The 20,112-nt window shown below is 34.0% G+C and overlaps 1 long non-coding RNA gene across 1 annotated transcript; it reads left to right on the top strand.

Moving 5' to 3' along the window:
* Nucleotides 1–2,576: 2,576 nt before the first annotated feature.
* LOC145731887 (uncharacterized) lies at nucleotides 2,577–13,858 on the top strand. Its single transcript, XR_014178906.1, has 3 exons — nucleotides 2,577–2,696; nucleotides 2,824–3,011; nucleotides 11,697–13,858. It is a non-coding gene; the product is annotated as an uncharacterized LOC145731887 (long non-coding RNA).
* Nucleotides 13,859–20,112: the final 6,254 nt, after the last annotated feature.

Below are 20,112 nucleotides of genomic sequence, written 5' to 3' on the forward strand. Positions count from 1 at the left end.
CAGATTTTAGATTCACAAGGTGTTCCTCAGGTATGTAGGGCTTTATTGGATGGAGTCAGTCAAAGCCATCTAATAAGTGAAGAGTGTTGCAATAGATTGGGTCTAAATAAAATCAAATTGCCAACTTTGATTGTGGGTGTTGGTCAAAACACATGTAATTTACAATACAGGTGTTGTGTCCAAATTCAGTCGCGTTTTAATTCATTTATATCAGAGTTGTCACTAATTGTCATTCCTAAAATCAGTGGTGTATATCCTGTTGAGTATGTTAATGCTTCACCTTGGCAACTTCCAACAAATTTACAGTTAGCTGATCCAACATTTAATACTCCTGGTAACATTGATGTTTTAATTGGATCTGGAATTTACCTAAACTTGTTGTGTGTTGGACAAGTTCGTCTAGGTACTAAGATGCCTACACTGCAAAAAACTCAATTTGGTTGGGTTCTTGGTGGAGAAGTTTCATCTCACAATCCTACACAAAGTCTTTATTGCAACCTGTTATCTAATCTTGATCTTCAAGAACCAATGTCTCGGTTTTGGGAAATTGAGGAAGTGTTGTTTACTAGGATTCCATCAGCTGAAGAAAAGGTGTGTGAAGAGATTTTCGTTAAAACTACAACCAGAAACAAGGACGGACGGTTTGTAGTACAAATTCCACTTAAAGAGTCTCCTCAAGTGCTTGGAGATTCAATGCAAATTGCTTTAAACAGATTTCAGTCTTTGGAAACCAAGTTTCAAAAGAAACCAGAGTTTAAGAGTAAGTATGTGAATTTTATTGAGGAATACAGGGCTTTAAACGGCCCATACACTATACAATTGGTTGCACGACAAGTTGTACAACTCAGGTCGCTTCGACCGTCGAAACGATAATTGCATAGTGTGTGATGCTGTCGTCCAACAAGTCGTACGACCCGGTCGAATCGTACGGCAGTTTGACTGGAGAAAAATTTATCGTACGACGGCGTTTGATATACGACAAATAGCACTGACGTATGCGCAACTGACGACTTGTCAAATACAAATTCGACATAAACTTTAAAAAAAAAACTGAAAACTCCCGCAAATATGGAGACTAATATATTTAGGTCTGAATTTATTGATGTCTATCGTGAGCAGGTGTGTTTATGGGATGTGAAATCCAATGAATATGTCAATAAACATAAACGGAATGCCAGCTATGAACTTAAAAGCAACCGTCGAGGTCCTAAAATAAAAGATTAATAATATGCGAACAGCGTTCAGAAGTGAGCTAAAAAAGGAAAAAAGAAATAATAAAGGAAGTGGGTACTTCACACAAATAGTATAAAATTTTATAGGTACATTCTTCAAAGAGCACAGGAACAGGGGGAGATACATATGAACCAACGTTATGGTACTTTGATTTGCTTTTATTTACCTTACAGTCAGAAACCGGTAGAAAAGGCATATCCACAGATGAATTGGAAGAAATTTTGGAATACGAAACGGTAAGCATATTTTCTATGTATATGATTTTATTTCAATTGAATTAAAAATAATACAAAAACATATATTAGTTTTTGTTGTATAACACGACGTGATTACGCTATCATTTTTTCTTGAAAGGAAGTTTTTCCGATAGTAGTATAATAGTTTTTAAATTTATTCCTAACTTGCTTTGCAGAATTACTTGCGTTCTTGCTTGGGTTTTTTCTATCCAAACCTAGTAAATTACCATTTTGTCTCCATTTTTCTGATGTAACAGTACCATTAACTACGTCTTCATAATCCACAGAAGGTTCTGTTATGTAATTCTTTTTTGATCTTCTCCTTAAGAAATTATGTAGCGCACAACATGCCAGAACAACGGCATCGATTCTCTTAATGTTTATAGCTATAGGCTGCAAAAACACTCTGAACCGTGATGCCAAAATACCGTAAACATTTTCCACTACTCGGCGTGTCCGACAAAGCCGGTAGTTAAAATTACTTAGAAACTCGTTTTTCCGATTTTTTCCGGAAAAACTAAATGCACTAGGGATATTACCCCCGATAATACAGTTTTTTTTTCAAAGACACAACCAGTCAGTCTTTTAATACTCAAGTCACAACGTGAAAGTCCTTTCAGACGGGTAGTTTGATTGGGAACTCACAGTAATAGCAGTAATAAGGTAGTTTGGTGTGAGTTCAACTAATAGGTCTAGAAACTACTCATATGAGACAATATTAACCTATCTAGTACTATTATTGTAAAGCGAACATCTTTGTGCAGCTGCAATGTTTTTGTTTAAAGAAATAAGCCAATACTTAATAAAGCTGAATTTTTAGATATTTTGATTATTCAAGCGTATCACTTTATAGTATAAATACTTTGTCAGAAGGAAAGTAATACCTCCACTCAGTGGAGGTGGACTTCACTTGTTCAATGTAAAGAATAACCCATTGGTTTTAAGTTCATACTGTGCAGCCGAGCATCCACTGTGACGTCACGCGACGTATCGCTTTGAGGCAACAGGTTTTGCTGATAGGGCCGCCCTCTTGGATCTGTTGTGTTGTCAAGAATGTCAAGTAAAATTCCCACTTGTCACTTGTTATGTCAAAAAAACTACCTAGAACATGCTGCTAAATTATATTTTTATGACAAAATCCAATAATTTAATTAATGAAAATTATACACTAATATCAAGGAAATGTTTTTTGATAGACATAATGGATGCAACAGCTGCTGGGCCCAGGTAAGATTACGATGGCATTTTCATACCTAACCTATGTAATAAACCATGCTGATGCATCATTACTACACATTTTTGTACTATCATTTTTTAAGGGTGGTTCTAGTAACTAATTAGGCTAGTCTTACAGATCTGCAACTGGTAATATGCTGCATACATCACTACTTTTCCATGTGGTTGAAAAAGCACAACTTTTATGAAGAAAGTGACTACATTTCCCAGGGACTGCAATCAAGTCAAGTTGGAGAAGAATAAAATCCTGTGCAATATTTTAAACTATCTACATTACAACAGTGGATTAAAAAAGGAAGTTTTAAGGTGAGTTAACTGATTTTAATGATAGTAACATTAAAATAAAAAGCAATGCAGTTTTCAATATGGTTTTTCCTTTAACACAATAATCATCATTGTTCACTTTGTAGACTGCATTGTTCAACCTTGAGTTAATATGTATTATATGTAGTATATGAGGCAGGATTTACCCAAGTTTTTAGTTGTAGTATTAATAAATATACTTATTCTCCATATCAACCGAGGGGTAGAATGCCGAGGTAATTTGGTGTACACACTCGAGGTATTATGAGGCACTTTTCCATTACTACAAGACATTACGAGGCATTTTGAGATGTTTATAAAGCATTTGAGAGTATTGTGGGGCATGGTCTGTATATTTCAAAATGTAGTTTATTAATATAACAAAATTGACTGAGAATTGAACATAACAGTATAGGCACAAGTAATTATTATGGTAAAATCTTTGTTACATGATATTGAGTTGAAACAATATTCAATAAAAAATTAATATAAAAATGTACCAATTTTTCAACATTTAAACTACATTTTTACGGTCAAGTGACTGTTTTTAACAGGTGTCAACTGGCTTTTACAGTGTTGCAGGCTCAAAATTGTATTATTAATGTCGCACAACGTGTATTTTACAATTTCAGCTTTTACAAATGTCTAAATTTAATTTACCAAATGATCAACATTTAAATTACATTTTAAAGTTATGTGACTGTTTTTGACAGGTGTCAGTTGGCTTGGACAGTGTTGCAAGCTCTAAAATGACATAATCAAAGTCACATGATGTGTCTCTTGCTTTTACAAATGTCTAAAATAGTCTAAATGTAATTTGCCAGTTTTTAATTTTAAACCACATTTTAAAGGCCATGTGACTAATTTTGACAGATGTCAACTGACCTTTATAGTGTTGCAAGAACATGCAGAATTGCATTTTCAACGTCAGGTAACGTGTATTTTGCAAGTTAAGTTTTAACAACTGTTTAAATTTAATTTACCATTTTTCAAAGTTTAAACTGCGTTTTGAACTTCACGTGACTGTTTTTGACAATGTCAACTAGCCTTTACAATGTTGCAAGCTCAAAAATTGAATTATCAAGTCATGTGACCTATAGTTCTTACAATTTTATTACTGTCTAAATTTAAATTACTTCAACTGTTTCTATGTCTGTATTTAAGAAAGCAACAAATGTGTAAACATTTTAAGGTATCCTAAGGCAGTTTAAATAATTTAAAGGCATTTTGATGTATTTCTAAGCAGTTAGAGGCATTTTAGGCTGTTTTTTTAAGGCATTATCACTATGAGGCATAATCGAAGCATTGTGAGGTATTTTAAAGGCATTTCAAGGTATTTCGTATGAAAAAGGCATTTTGGTGTACAAAAAATTATCGGCGGTCTACCCCTCTATACAGGGTTGGGTTGTTTTAAAACAACTGTTTTAACACAGTTGTTTAAAACACGTTTAAAACACTGCAAATAAAACAGGTGGTGTTTAAATCAGTGTTTTAAAACTTATGTTTAAAACACTGTTTTTTTTTCAACTAATTAAAAGCTGATTATTATGTGCCTATATTTAATTTATTTAGTGTTTTCAATTCTTTGAGCCTGTGGTTTGCTGTATTGTAATTTTTAAATTAGAGTTTTTCTTGTTTTTTTTTTAAATTTTTTTCAGTATGAAAGAACCAAAACTAAAAAAAAAAATCAATTTGAAACATACATTTTAATGCTACTTTTTTAAAAGGAATATTTATGCACTAGGCAGCTACCAGCTCTACAAAACTTTATTGAAAATATAGTTAACTACATAGGAACAGAGGTATAACACCTGTAAAGTGTAAACTGTAAAAAAATCTGAACTTAACATGTCACATGGGTAATAAGTTATAAAAGTTAAAAGTCAAGACCTGAAAAAAAAACATAAAAGCTAATCTTCAGCATTACTAGTAGTATACTATACTAGTAAGGTAGTGCCCACGTTCCCAAGCTAAAAACTATGAAAACTTTTACGTACATTATTTAACATTTTTATTTAGATGTTGAAACATGGTCAAGGTTGCCTGTATACTGTATTAGATAGCAAGATAAATATTGTTTTAAAACACTTTTTTGATTTTAAAACAATGTTTTATTTCACACGCAAGAAAAGACTGTTTTAAAACAAAAAACATGTTTTTTTGGTTAAAAAACAAGTTTTTTGTTTTTTTTAGAAAAAAACAATTTTCACCCAACCCTGCCTCTATATCAACCCTGAGTAAAGTAACCTGGACTACTTTGTTTACTACGTGTTGTTATGGACAAAAATTAACTTTTTAATTACGTCTATGTAGACCTGCGAATTAAAATTAAACCAAATTTTCATTCAAGTCAAATTAAGTTTTCTCAATTTCATAAAACTATTAAAAATTTAGCTACATAATGAATAAAATGTTATAGAAGCAATTGTGAGTCTAAATAGAATTTATTTAGGCATTATTTAAAAAATACCACATATCGTCAGAACATCCATCTTGCTCCAAAGGGACTAAATGCATCCTGAACTTATTAAGTCACTTTAATGTTCCTCTCGAAATTTGTCTATTGCATTGTAATGTCCTCCTGTTTTTGTGTGATTTTTGGAATCAATTTCTGCCAAAAAATATATAATATATTTGTAAATTAAAAAGTATAACTTAAAAAGAAGGTTTAACTTAAGGTATAACGTTTAGTCCCTTTGGAGCAACATGTATATTCTGATGATATATGGTATTTTTAAATAATGCCTAAATGAATTATATTTAGACTCACAATTGCTTCTATAACTATAACGTTTTATTCATTATGTAGCTACATTTTTAATAGTTTTATGAAATTTACCGCGCTATCCTTGGCCTTCAAAGATCCATTAATCTAATTTGCTCAATATTCCAGGTTAGGAACCAGAATTTGAAAAACAGTTTTCACTGACCTATTTGGATGTTCTTTGGCTACTTTTTCGTAAAGAAAAAGGTCATATCATACCATTTATTTTTTTATCTTTTTTGGAATTTGAGTTATGGTGTCAAAACTAGCCCCCTGGCGGAGAAATAATCAACTAAATTAACTATATTTTGGTTGATTCTTATTGCCCAAGAAATGGTCTTTTCAACAATACCAAATTTGTTGAAATTGGTCAAACTGTTAAGAAGTTAAAGCAGGTTATTGCAAAAACAAATTCTAGTTTATTGTGTCAAATTTATAGAAAATGCAATTTAAAAATTTAAGCTGGCAGTTACGGCCTCTGGTGGTCATTTTTAGAACTTTAAAATATTCTCCAGCGATTCGTCAGGGCCGATTAACCTAAAAAAATTTTACCCCTAAGTCATACGACGAACGGTTCCCGAGATATGGTCGAGGAACAGTCTTATTGGGTCACCCGGTACAAATTTACATTTAATTAATTTTTTTTTAATTTGGGGGTATAAACCAGGCATTAGTTTTTTTTTTATTTTGAATAGAACCTTATATTTTTTAATACATTTGTAGATACTAGGTAGAATTTTTTTTTTTAAGTTTTATTTTAATATCTATACTTCAACCTAATAGTTTTCCTCGAGGTTTTACTAATATTTGATATAAAACTGTGATATAAAATTTTCTGTATTACCAATTACCATTGTTTGTACAGGGAGCACAAAGTAGATTTACGCAAATAAATTTGCGTTAGATGCTACAGGGCGTTCGATTTTTTTACAGAGTGTTTCACGATAAATACGTCATATTTTGGTATAAATACCAAAATTGAAATATAACCAAATAACTCTACTTTGCTTTATAAACCATGATCCAAAGATGTTTTGCTATAGAGATACATGGTATCAAAGTTTTGATAAAAAATCTAAATTTATTTATTTCTTCAAAAGGGCTGCAGATTCCTATGTTCATAAAACTTTGTACGTGTCAACAATAGAGCACGCTTTGCAATAAAAAAGACATTTTTCAATTTTGCCAGTGGTATCCAATTGAACGAGTTGGTGAATATTTTTGTTGAATATAAAGTTTTATGAAAATTGCTGCAGCCGATTTGAGAATTATAAATAAATTGAGATTTTTTTTATCAAAACTTTAAGAACCTGTACCTCCATAACGAAACAATTTTCGATCATGATTTATATAGAAAACTAGGTTTTTTTTTGACGTTTAATCAAACCCTAAAATACAGGGTTTCACGATAAATGTGTCATATTTTATGGTTTGATTAAAAGTAAAAAATTACCCTAGTTTGCTAAACCATGGGCCAAAGATGTTCCGTTATGGAGATGCAGGGTGTTAAAGTTTGGATCTATTTCTTCAAACCGGTCTCAGATATTTTTATTAAACTTTGTAGGTGTCAACTGTCCACGATAAGGCGCGTGTTGCAATAAAAAACACATTTTTTAATTTTGCCAGTAGCGTTCAATCAAACACGTTCCTGAATGTTTTTGCGCAAAAAAATATGTACACCACTCTTTTTCTATTAAACGCAAATCAATTTTGAATTCCCCATTCAATTTAGAACAGAAAAGCTTTCTAGTAACTTTTCGGTACACCTTTCTGTTTTCCAATAAAAAATTGAAAATCATAAAAATGTACCCATAAAATCAATACTAAATCGTCGACTGTTTATTAATCAATATCTAAATTTTTATTAATTTAGTCTTTGAAAAAAAAAAATTATTCGATAGGAACAAGCAGTATCTTCCTATTTTTTCATTAAAAAACTGAATAAATCAAAATTTTAAAATTGAATAGAGACGAAATTCGAAGATTTAATATTAATTTTAATGGTACTTTTGCATGATTTTTTATTCGAAAACGAGATGACGTACCAAAAAGTTACTAGATGCCTTTTCTGTGTTAAATTGAATAAGGAATTCAGAACTGATTTGCATTTTATGGAAAAACAGTGGCGTACATATTTTTTTTTGCAAAAATGGTCAATAACTTATTCGATTAGACGCCACTGGCAAATATAAAAAATATATTTTTTAATGGCAAAACGAAGTTTATCGTTGACACCTAAAAAGTTTTACGAAAATATCTCTTATTGTTTTGATGAAATAAATAAATTTAGATTTTTTTACCCAAACTTTAACACCCTGTATCTACATAACGAAACATTATCTTTGAACCATGGTTTATATAGCACAATAGAGTTATTTTTTGACGTTTAATCAAACCCTAAAATATAACGCATTTATCGTGAAACATCCTGTATAACGCTTTATTATGAAACACCCTGTTGACTGATTCAGCTTAAGTAATTTCGACTTTTTTAATTGGAACAGCCTGTGTATTACTTATTTTTCTGATAGCTTTTGCAATTCAACTTTTGTGAAGTATGTCATATACCTACCTAATTTAAATGTCTGCGATTTATTTATATTTTTCAACTTTTACCTGCATTTTTTGTTATCTTAACTAAACTATAATCTGAAAATTGTCTTTAACAATTCAATTGAACAATAAACATTTTAAATTGTTGTGGTTAATGACATACAAAATTAAAACATTTGTTTTTTTTATACATTATACAGGGTTATTCACGTTATTCGACACGGAAAATTGTGACTAAAGTATTCACTTTCAACAAACTTTTAATTCTGGGATGGATGTAGACCTATTGGAGGTATCTTTTAAAAATATTTTCAAGATTTACCGGTTGTCCCAAATGCAGAAAAAGTATCAAAGTTATATTTTTTCAAATGGAATACTTAGTATTTTATTTGATATTGAGGTTTGGTACGTCTAAACTTTACAGTTTCTCAGATATTCGTTATTTTGTAAAAATTTAGAACAAGGTTTATTGTTTAATCACTCAACCTATGTTTGATATCAATCAAAATTGGCTTGGGAACTGCTAAATGATCAAGTTTTAGGATCCATGGGTGAGAAATTGTCTAGCTCATACAGGATGTCTCAAAATTTTTCTCCCAATAATTCCAACCTTTAAACTTTAACAACTTGTCAAAATCAAATTGAATGGTTTATTTATGGTGGTCGAATTTTATGGTTAAAGTAGATGCAAAATTTAATTATCTACCGAAAATTATTGAGGTCTCTTATGACTAACTGTTTGCGTTTTCTTGGAAAGTTAACATTTCTCGAACTCGCACCGATTTTGAGTGATTTTTGATACCCTTGAGAAATGACCACAGATTAGCGAATTAGCGAAATTTTTAGGAGTATATCCATTAAGATACTTAATAATGTTGCTGAAGGACTCAAAAACGGAGTAGGTATGTTTCTGTTTGTAGTCGAATTGTCGCCGTTTTAAACATTTTTTATGAATTATTTTTGTAACTTGGATAGCAAATTTACAAAGTATTAAGCCACTAGTTAATTCTAAGCTTTACTCAGATTAGAACGATAGATATGTAATTGGAAAAGATACCAAGTGATCTTTGAACGGTATCCAAAATCAGTCGATTTTCCAAGAAAACGTTAACAATTAGCGGTATGAAAGTAATGAATAATTTTCGATAGGTAATTAAATTTTGCATATATTGTAACCATAAAATTGGTGGGGTTCCATTTGATTTTGACAAGTTTATACTACTTCAAAATTTGAGACCCCCCCTGATATGAGCTAGACAATATCACTTTTGGGTCATAAAACTTAATCTGTTATCAGCGCCCAAACCAATGTTGGTCAATAAATCTCAAAGGAAGGTTGAATGTTTAAATGTTAATATTTGTTCTACATTTTTACAAATTTAGGAATATCTGAGGAACTGTAAAGTTTAGACCTATCAAACATCAATGAACTTCAATTAATTTTTATTTTCAACGTAGATTCTGAAAATAAAGTAATATACTAGATGTTCCAATTGAAAAAACATGACTTTGATACTTTTTCTGCATTTGGGACAACCGGTACATCTTGCAAATATTTTTAAAACCTACCTTCAATATCCATCCCAGAATCAAAACTTTTTTGAAAGTGAATAGGTTAGTCGCAATCTTCCGTGTCGAATAATGTGAATAACCCTGTATAGGGTGGACCATAAGTAATGGGACATAGAGCTGCATCATTACTACTACTATTTTGCTACTACTACGCTATCTGCAACTATTTCAGCTGCTTAAAAGGACTTAAACTTTTTTTACGCAGTTGAAACGGAGATACGACTTCAAAATAATATGTTTTCTATTTAAAAAAAGTATACTAGTTTTAGATCTTAAATGTTGTCCGTTTTCGAGATATTTAATGTTTTAATATTGTTTTGCTAATACGGTTAATGGTTAAAGGGTAAAGTACATTTACAAAATTCATAATAACCTGCAACGTATATAAATTAATTGGTACAGTTTTTGAGATGATTGGTGGTGACGTGCGTATGGGTGATGACGTCGGTGGCCAGATTCCTTTCGGATCGGAGAGGACAAAGTCCGATACCTGGCTGCGGGTTTTTTTTGTCGTGCGTTTAGAGTAAAATTGTATTATAGTTTGCTATACTAAATGAAACGAATACTCGAATGGCTTATCGGGGAGATGAGCGGAGAAAGAATGTAAGGTAAAAAAAGATTGTCGGTTGAAAGTGGTTCGTGCAGGTCTGTTTGAATCGAGATTTCGTAGTAGTAGGCGAAATTATCTTGTGTTTAAGAAATTTAAAAAGTATTATAAATCACAATAGTATTTATAAACTGTTGTGTGACCAAAACCTGTGTGTAACCAAAACTGTTAAAAGTCAGAAACGGTTGAAGTTAGGTAAAGGAACTGAGGACAAAAGGTCACATCGGTAAGCCTTTCAGGACTTGAGAATTTAATTAATGTTTAGACTACCGTTTTGCTGACAAAGCCACCATTTTTATGAAACGGGTAAACAGGTCATTGTTGCTGGTACGGTTGCTCGACAACCGCCTATACAGTGCAGGTCAAAAGTTTCAATTTTCTCATTTTTGTTCGTGTTTTACGACGAAAGGGCTCAAGTTAGAGATCCGAAAAAAATACACAAAACTAGTCCGTGATAGGTACTATAACTTTCATTATTACGATTTTTCAATCAAATCAACCGTACAGGCGCAAAAAAATTAAAACCGTTTTCCCATGTTAATCTCCTATGTCCAGGGTGCTCTTGGACACCTGGTATTACCTTTAAAATTTTACATTTATTTTAAATTAATTTTGCAATGCGGAAAAGTAACTTTACCGCATCCGGTGCGGAAAAGTACTCTTTCCCGCACTCAAATAAGTAGAGTAGGTCACCTGAGTAGGAAAGGTTTTTTTCATTATTCTTACTAGTCTGAAAACTATCTATTTTTTGGTTGATTTGTTTGAAAAAATGTACCTTTTCCGTGAGGACGCTGGAAAGTGCGCATTTCCCGTGCGCTGTTTTTAACTGGTGGGTTTTCTCGTGCGCTAACAAATACGTGTTTTGCATAAAATAAATTTTTTTAAAGTCAGTAAATTTCTGATATTATACGTTAAGTTACGTATACGAAAACATGCGAACAGATGTGTATGGTAAATACCTTCTTCGCAACTGTGCGTATAATTTTCGTACGTTTCTAAACTTGTTTATGGTCAGAAATAGACCACCTGTGGGCTAGATTGAATGGTAATTCAATGTATAATGAATTTTTATACTGATTTTATGCTACAATATAAATTCAAGCTTCAGCTAACATTGGTTAAAACCGAGTTAAAACTTAAAACACATTGACATTTCTTATATTCTCGTGATAATATATTTTTTTTGTTACAGATATTCTCCCGGTGAAGCGAGAAGCAAAAAAAGGTCATCCAGGTCAATCTTGGATTTTTTTTAATTTTAATAATAAACTAATGATTGGGGCGCGGGTGGTGTGTAGTTTTATTTGCGATTTCGATTTGCTGTTATGCCATTTGCAGCATTGTTCTATCCACAATATCTGGCCGAATAATTTTCATTTAATTTCCAACTAAATGCTGAAGTATTAGAAATATTGTCATTCCTTTAAATGTCAATCTACGCATGGCGAACTGAGTAACTGTGCAGAAGTTGACATTGGGAGTGAACAAGGACCAGCAATCAGTAATATCTATCTAACGTACAATTTATTTTCCAACTGATTAACATCCTACAGCAAATTTAACTTTTTGTGTCTGCTCAGCTCCTATTTATATCGAAGAATGAATGCTAATTACATGTGTTTTCTAAGAACTATGAATAATGCCCAAACGGCATTTGGACGTTGATTCAACGTTCGATTAACCGACGTTGGGGCGACAGCATTTCTACTCGTATTTGCACTATTTTGGGGAATACAAATTTGAGTCGATTGGACGTCGGGTCACGACTAATACGGTATATTAACCCTTTCAGTCATGACCCTTCTAAAAACATTTTGAAAAAAATTGGCGTTTTGAGGGAAAAATATTAATTTTTTATGATTTTTCGTGAATTAGCCTAATTGGTTTCCTACGGCCGAGGTACTAAAACGAGATATTCTGAACCTTAATGGAGGCGAATGTCTGAAATCTCTGTGCCGTAGCCAGGGCCAATAAACAAATAACTGATTTAGTGAGATTTTCCAAGGATAACTCTTCGTTCTGTAAGTTATGGATAAAGTCCAATAAGATCTGAGGATCCCAAGTAAACTCATAACGAGGTCTTTGAGGACGCAATCTCGAAATGCCTCTAATAAACCTCTTAATAAAAGGATGTCTGCTAAAATTATCCGGAAAAATCAGTGATAAAGCTGATCGAATATTGTTGAACGAGCCGTATTTAAAAGTTCTTTTGTCCAATAAATCCCTGAAAAACAAAATCACCTGATCCAAGGAAGCTCCGTAGACTGACAATTGTTTTTCTGTACAGTATGTCCACCAAAGCCGATATGCTGAATCATACTGTCTTATAGTGGACGCTGATAAAGACTGCAAAATAACTGGCAAACCTTCTTCAGGCATACCTTTTAGCAAAAAGGCTTCCCTGATAATCGTCCTGCAACCAGGGTAAGATCCTTTACAGGGAACAGCTGATCTCTAAACGGAGAAAAAATTAAATTATTAGATGGTCCTAAATATAAAGGAGTGTCAACCAAAAGCTTGGAGAATAATGCATACCAAGCCTGTGATGGCCAATAGGGAACCACCAAAATTCCTTCTGCTCTATCGGAGATTATTTTCTTTAAAACTCTCGCGATTAAAGCAAAGGGTGGAAAAGCGTAAAAATAGAAATTTTCCCAAGGGATTGTAAAAGCATCTATTGCTAGAGCCTGGGGATCATTGAACAAGGAAATGTAATGCTGGCATTTCTTATTATAAAATGACGCAAAAAGGTCTACATCAAAAGATCCAAATCTGCAAACTATTAAATCAAATTCATGGGAATTTAATTCCCATTCAGTTTCACATCTGGTAATTCGGGAGCTCCTATCTGCCAAATTGTCTTTAGAGGCTACGTAGGTAGCATGTATCCAAATATTTCTTTTCTCGCACCACTTCCAAATAGATTGACACAATTTATTAAGTTTTCTATTTCTGATGCTGCCCATACGGTTTATATAATAAATCGCAGTTACATTATCAATTCTCAAGAGAACATTTTTGCCAAAGTGAGAACTGTTTGTAAAATACTTTAAGCCGTTAAAAGCAGCTAAAAGCTCCAAATAATTTATGTGGTATTCTTTTTCTCCAGAGTCCCAGAACCCATGAGCCTCTCTTCCAACACAATGAGCTCCTCAACCAGTATTAGAAGCATCCGTGTAAATCTCGACAGAGTAAACATCCTGTCGAAATACTTGAGAAGCATTTTCTATAGCAGATAACCACCATTTTAAGTCTCTCTTTAATAACCTAGAATTAATAAGACATTTCTGATTAGCATTAACTAAAGCAGTAACTTTGAACCTCTCCAAATTTTTCAAATATAATAGCCCATATTTTACAGCTGGCAAAGTAGATACCAGTAAACCAGATAAATGAGCCACAAACTGTATTCTACATTCTGTCCCAAATAAGGCAACAAATCAATAGAAATTCTAGTGTGAAATTTGGCCAGGTGCTCACTCTGAGACAGAATAAGCATATCGTCAAAATAAATGATGCAGCAAATTTCCAGCTTATGTAGGTGTGCAACTACAGCCTTCATAATCTTTGTGAATACATATGGCGCACATGAAAGGCCAAAAGGTAGACCAACAAATTCGAAACAATTCTTTTCAAAAACAAACCTCAAAATTCTTCTTGAAGAAGAATTAATTGGGACCAGGAAAAAAGCGTCAATAGTTGTCATCCACCAACCTGCCTGCAAAAGTTTAACAACTGTACGCCAATCTTCCATTTTAAAGTGAGGAGATTTAACAAATTGATTTAGTCTTTTGAGATTGAGGATAAAGCGTTTATCTCCATTAGGCTTATTTATTAGAAAAAAGGGAGACAGTATCTGGCGAGAAGATGGTGAACATTTTCTTATAGCACCTGAAACTAATAGCTTATTTAAAGCTTTAAGAATTTGTTGTTTTTCAAATACGGAAAATTGTTGTTTTCTTTGCCCTGATAAACTGCGCAAGGGCAGGCCCTGAAAATGCAGACGATAACCCTGCTTAATCCAACTTATTATTGTTGGCTTAGGATTTATTATTCTCCATATTTTTACAAAATGCTTCAGTCTACCCCCATGTTTACCTACCTTTACTTCTTCCTGTATGCATAGGCCCTCTCCTCGGCCTTCCCCCACTCTACTTTGCCTTTCTCCTATCGGTAAAGAGGTTTTTGCCCCCTCTGATATCTCGTGAGATGGGGCATTCCAGTTTAAAGAACTAGGACCTCCTCTTGTGTTTGCCTGCTTTAAGGAAACTGACTGAATGCTCTTAAGTTCCCTACTGTTTTTCTCAATCTCCTTCTGAGCCTTAATTTTAACCCAAAAAGCATTGTTTCCACCTTGCTGTTTATAGCAATTTGCTTAATCATCTTATCCAATAAGGGTACAACACAAAACCTCCTACTCTGAGATAATTGATAATGCAGATCTACAAGAATTCGACCTGCATCCAAAGCTGGCTGTAAAGCAGCTTTACGCACTGAGTTGTTATCTGCAGTGGACTCATTTAGTAATAAATTTAAAACACAGCCTAAAGCTGACAAAGCTGATCCCAACTGAGTCTGAGAACTAGCTAAATACTTATCTCTTTTTAATAAACTTTTAGATAATATACCTGCTACCTCCACATTAAGATCTGGGGCTTTCAAATGCATCAAATTAAGAGGAATTGGATATTTCTCCATTAGATTAGTTCGGGCTTCCCTTGATAAACCTGAAGCCAAAAGGTTTTCCCAACGTACAGTCAAAATGCCCCATTTAACTCAATTTTATTGGTTTTCTTTAAATCCGGGTCATCACCCAAAAGCTTAATGGTCTCTTCATCTAGACCCTCTTCATCATGCAAAACCAGAACGTCTTCATTGCCCGCCGAGCCACTTGATGGACTGCGATCTAAGGCTTTAGACTCGGTTTGCGGGCTATTACCCCCTGAAGAAGACTGGGACTCGAAACTAGAGCTTTCGCTGTAGTCCCTTCTTCTGCGAGACTGATATTCTCGCTTTGAAGAAATTCGGGAAGAACGATTTTCGCACGTGCTTTTTCTATTTAACAAAGACTCTAGCAGTCTGACTCGTTTTTCTAGACTCGAGCGAGAACTAGAACGTGAACGAGACCTAACACGTTTCCTAGAGGACATCTTTGAACCCACCTAAAGACCTAAATCAAAAGGAAAATTTAATTGCCCTAAACGTAAAAGTAAAAACGTGGGACTATAAAAGGTCAACATCCTTACCAACCAGCGCCGAAAACGAAAGTGAGCTAGTTAGGAAGTTCACCTAATTGACAGGAATTTTCAATTGTCAGTTAATGACATTTTCAAACGTCAACATTCGGCGCCAGGCCAGCACCGCGAGCAGTACTACTCAGTGAATAATATAATCTATGAAGAATGAAGCGCTGAAATATAATTTAACATCTTGTACTTGAAAGTCCTTGCACAGTAAATTCAACAGATGTGAAGAGCACAAACTATCCCCCTTTAGACTGGAAACTGCAATGTTAACGTTTGGAAGTAAAAGAAGCGCCATCTCGTAACAGAGCGCATCACTAATACTCAATTTTTGGCATTCACCAAATGTCAGGAAGTTTTTTTTTTCTATATATTTTTTTAAATTCTAATTATAAGCCCATTCATAAAGACATTTTCAACCGTAACCAATTTATTATTATGTAGTACGTATATAGTTCAATTTTCATAGTAGACAAATTTTAATATTGTTTATCATAATTTCAACACTATTGATTAATAATAAATTGGCAACGATTAAAAGTGTCTTTACGAACAGGCCTTTTAAAGAACAAAAACAGGCCTTTCTTTTTTATTGTATATTAAATTTTGTTACTCTTACTATAGCATACAAAAACAAAATTTAATTTACTTACAATTAGATTTACTTATGGTAATAAATTGTCACAGTGATTAAATTAAACTGTAATAAAAAAATTACAGGTTGGTAGGCGAAAATGTGCTCTACAACTTTTATCTGAATCATTTTCCATTAAATGAATTGTGCAGGCGCAAAAAATCAAAACCGTTTTCCCATGTCCAGGGTGCTCTTGAACCCCCTGTATAATACAACAACAAAATATTAAGCAAGTGTTTCAATTGTTTCGTTGAGACTATAAATCCACATTTTATTGTTTTCCTTGTTTGAGGAAATACTATGGGATGGTTCTCAATAACAATAATATGGTCAGTCCTACTCGTGGCTAAATAACATATATCTGAAACGAAATGTGATGGATTGACTACAAACGAATTTCGGTAATTAATCATGTGATGGACTTAATTCATAATCATAAGCGCATTTTCTTGTTGTAACCTTAAAGTTTCAAGTCCGTAATGCATTATATTGGTTTATACAAAATTCCATAAACATATTCATAACTAATGACCTTGAAAGATGGTTAATTTCAACTTTTAAAATACAATTATCAATAAAAACTAAATCTGAATCTGTCAAATACTAAAAGAAATGTATTGGTTAGATTGCAAACTTTTAATATTTTGAATAGTTGAAATAAAAACAACCGATTTCATAACCAAAAAATGAATATTGTGTTATTATTAATTGATGAATAACATTTGACAGAGAAAAATAATAAATTTATGAATTAAGAATAAGAAATTGCATTGCAACACCTTTCTCGTAAATGTAGTAAATTAAGAAATAATTTTATGATAAACTATTTATAATTATTAATTTTGTTTATGGAATTGCATTGAAAGCAATTTGTGCATATAAACGTCGCCAAAAAATATATACGAATACGAATTTCTGTAATTAATCATGTGATGGTTCTGAAAAGAACCTTTGTTCAACGTCGTCGTCATCAGCAGTATAAAGTTGAGCTGAAACTAACAAAAAAAATTCACTTTGACCTGTCCTTGCCTAAAGGAAGGGTTACAGGTTACAGTTTTTTTTATTTTCAAAAGTTTTTTGGGGAGAAAAACTAAATTTTAGTGTTACTGAGAGTCAATTAAATTAAAAGTTGGGGAATATTTTATATATACTTTTTATACCTGAAACGTGATGAGAAAATTAAGGACAAACGAATTTCTGTAATTAATCATGTGATGGTTCTGAAAAGAACCTTTGTTCATCGTCGTCGTCGTCGTCGTCGTAGCCGTCATCATAAAGTTGAGCTGAAATTAACAAAAAATGTCAATAGTACTTTTAAAAATGTAAGAAAAACACTTTGAGCTGTCCTTGGCTTCGATCAATGTTGTTGCATGCAAAAAATATGCAAACAACACATTAATCTACTAAGCCCTTCCACCCACGTCAAGGTCACACAGCTCCATGGAAGGGTACCTTTTAGATTAGAAACAGGTAAATAAATATTTCACCTAAAACTTATCTATTTGTTGTTACCCCAGTGTAATTGTCATACTCGTACAGTACTTGAATTACACTAAAGTATTTGTCACAACATAAAGCATTTAAAGTTGTACAAATTTTTTTTTTTTTTTTTTTTTTTAAGTTTTGTGATGCACCTAATCTTAAGATTAACAAGCATCCTAAATATAACCTAATTTACTACAGTGATTTAACTGTGACATTCCCAGCGGTCCATCACAGGTTTTCGCGTGTTTCGCACCTGGTCAACTGTTGTGCCTAACCCGCACTGTACTCTGCTTTTTCACAGTTCACTTCACAGGTTCACAAGCTCAAACGGTTTAGTTCTTTTGAGCCTCCTCACTGTGTTCTGGTTGTCTAGCAGTTGAAGCGCTTCAACATTCGGATGGTTGTGGAGTCTTTCTTCATGTCTCCTGGCTGCTATCGCTATTTCTTACAAATTCTTACAGTTGTACAAATTGAATGAATGAAATACTAAAAAAAAGTTGGGTACGTTAGTTAAACTTTAAACACTTTATGTCGAAATGTGTGTTTTATGTGTGTGTGTTAGTATTTAAAGTGATTACACTTAAATGTCCAGATTCAAGTGTTTTAGTACCACTTTAAACACTTGTGTCGTTTGTGTATTTTTTGGTTTTTTGTTTTTAAATTTTTTTGGATTTTATTTTTTTTTTCCTATTCTATTATCTCCTATATCTACAACAGGGACCAGAGGGGAACTTAAAAACTATGCGCACCTAAAACTAACAATTTTTTTTTTGGGTCAATTTTAAACACCTACAGACTGTACGTGCGAGATCATCTAAAAAACGTACCAAATTTCAGATTGACCACACCAATCTGTAAACATTTTAAATTGATTTTACATTTTTTTAAATTTTTTTGGTAAATATAAAACATTTAAAATTGCCTAGCAAGACCAAATTCGTCTACACTTTTGTATCAATTTAAAATATTTATATTAATTTTTTTTTTTTTTCCCTTCTTTGAAGGGGGCTGTCCAAATCCGGTAATAGCTTCCATCGCTTTGCGCTGACAAATTCTCGCCTCGATTTCCGCTATTTGTCTCGTTTCATCCCTCTGATCCTCTGTCAGTTGGTCGCTAATCGTATCCGAGGTGCCAGGCATATCAGCGACGGATTTGCGCATTTTCAACTCCACATCGGTGAGATCTGGACAAATGGGGTTGAAAAATTGCTCTTTTGCAATTTGCACCAGGTGCGCCTCGCTCACTTCTCCGTCACTGTCCTCGATTTGTTCTGGCGTCACAGTTGCTCCTCTGCTGATGATGGTGGATGTCGTGGTATAGCAGAGGGCAATGATCGTAGCAGTAGCCCAGGTTGTGGCGAACCTCTTGGCGGCCGAATCTGCACGTCTGACAAAATTCGAATCTTCGACGATGATTTATGCGTGCCGGCCTGTGATGATTGTGATGGTGGTGCCAAGTAGGTTTTTGGTTCGTTGTGTCGTTTTTTTCGTGGGCGCGCTCTAGGTGGTAAGGCGATTGGTGGTGGCATCAACAGAGCGTCTCGATCGTAAATGGTCGATGGTCGATCTCCAATCCGCCTGGTTCCATCAACACGTAATACAGCCGTGTCCAATGGGGGCAACAATAATTGTGGCAGCGACAATAATCGTGGTGGTCCACCATCATTACCGCCATCACCATCAACCACATTGCCACCATCGGGACCAACGACTACAGCATTGACGTTTTGATGGGCCCGTTTGCGTATATTATATACGACTACAGGCGGATCGGGTCTTACCGTAAACTCTTCGCGGTGTACCACATTCCGCGTTGTGAGCACGGTGGTAGGAAATGTGAAACGACCTTGCATCGGATGTGGCCCCACGAAAATTCGAACTTGTGCAGGATCGCCGACTCGCGACATGGCGACATACAACTGGCCGTGAGCAAAGCAGGGACTGCTGAGCGCAATCCCTACCCGCTTAAAAGTTTGTCCTTGCGACTTGTTGACAGTCATAGCGGATGCAAGGCGTACCGGGATTTGAGTTCGCTGTTGTTGCAGCTGCTCCTCCGGGTACAATATTGGCGACGACATCTTCTGTGGCTGGTGGAATGGCTTGTACCACAGGTGGTGGTGGTGGTGGTGTTCGCACAATCCCGTCGTCGTCCATACAGATGTTTAGCATCAGTTGTTCGATTGCATCGTCGCCAATATTGTTATTGTCACGATCGGGGGGTGGTGGCATTCCGTTATTGGCTTGTG

The sequence above is a fragment of the Ips typographus genome, linkage group LG7 (genome assembly GCF_016097725.1).
Source record: "Ips typographus isolate SLU linkage group LG7, UJ_Ityp_2.0, whole genome shotgun sequence".
Classification (NCBI taxonomy): Eukaryota; Metazoa; Arthropoda; class Insecta; order Coleoptera; family Curculionidae; genus Ips; species Ips typographus.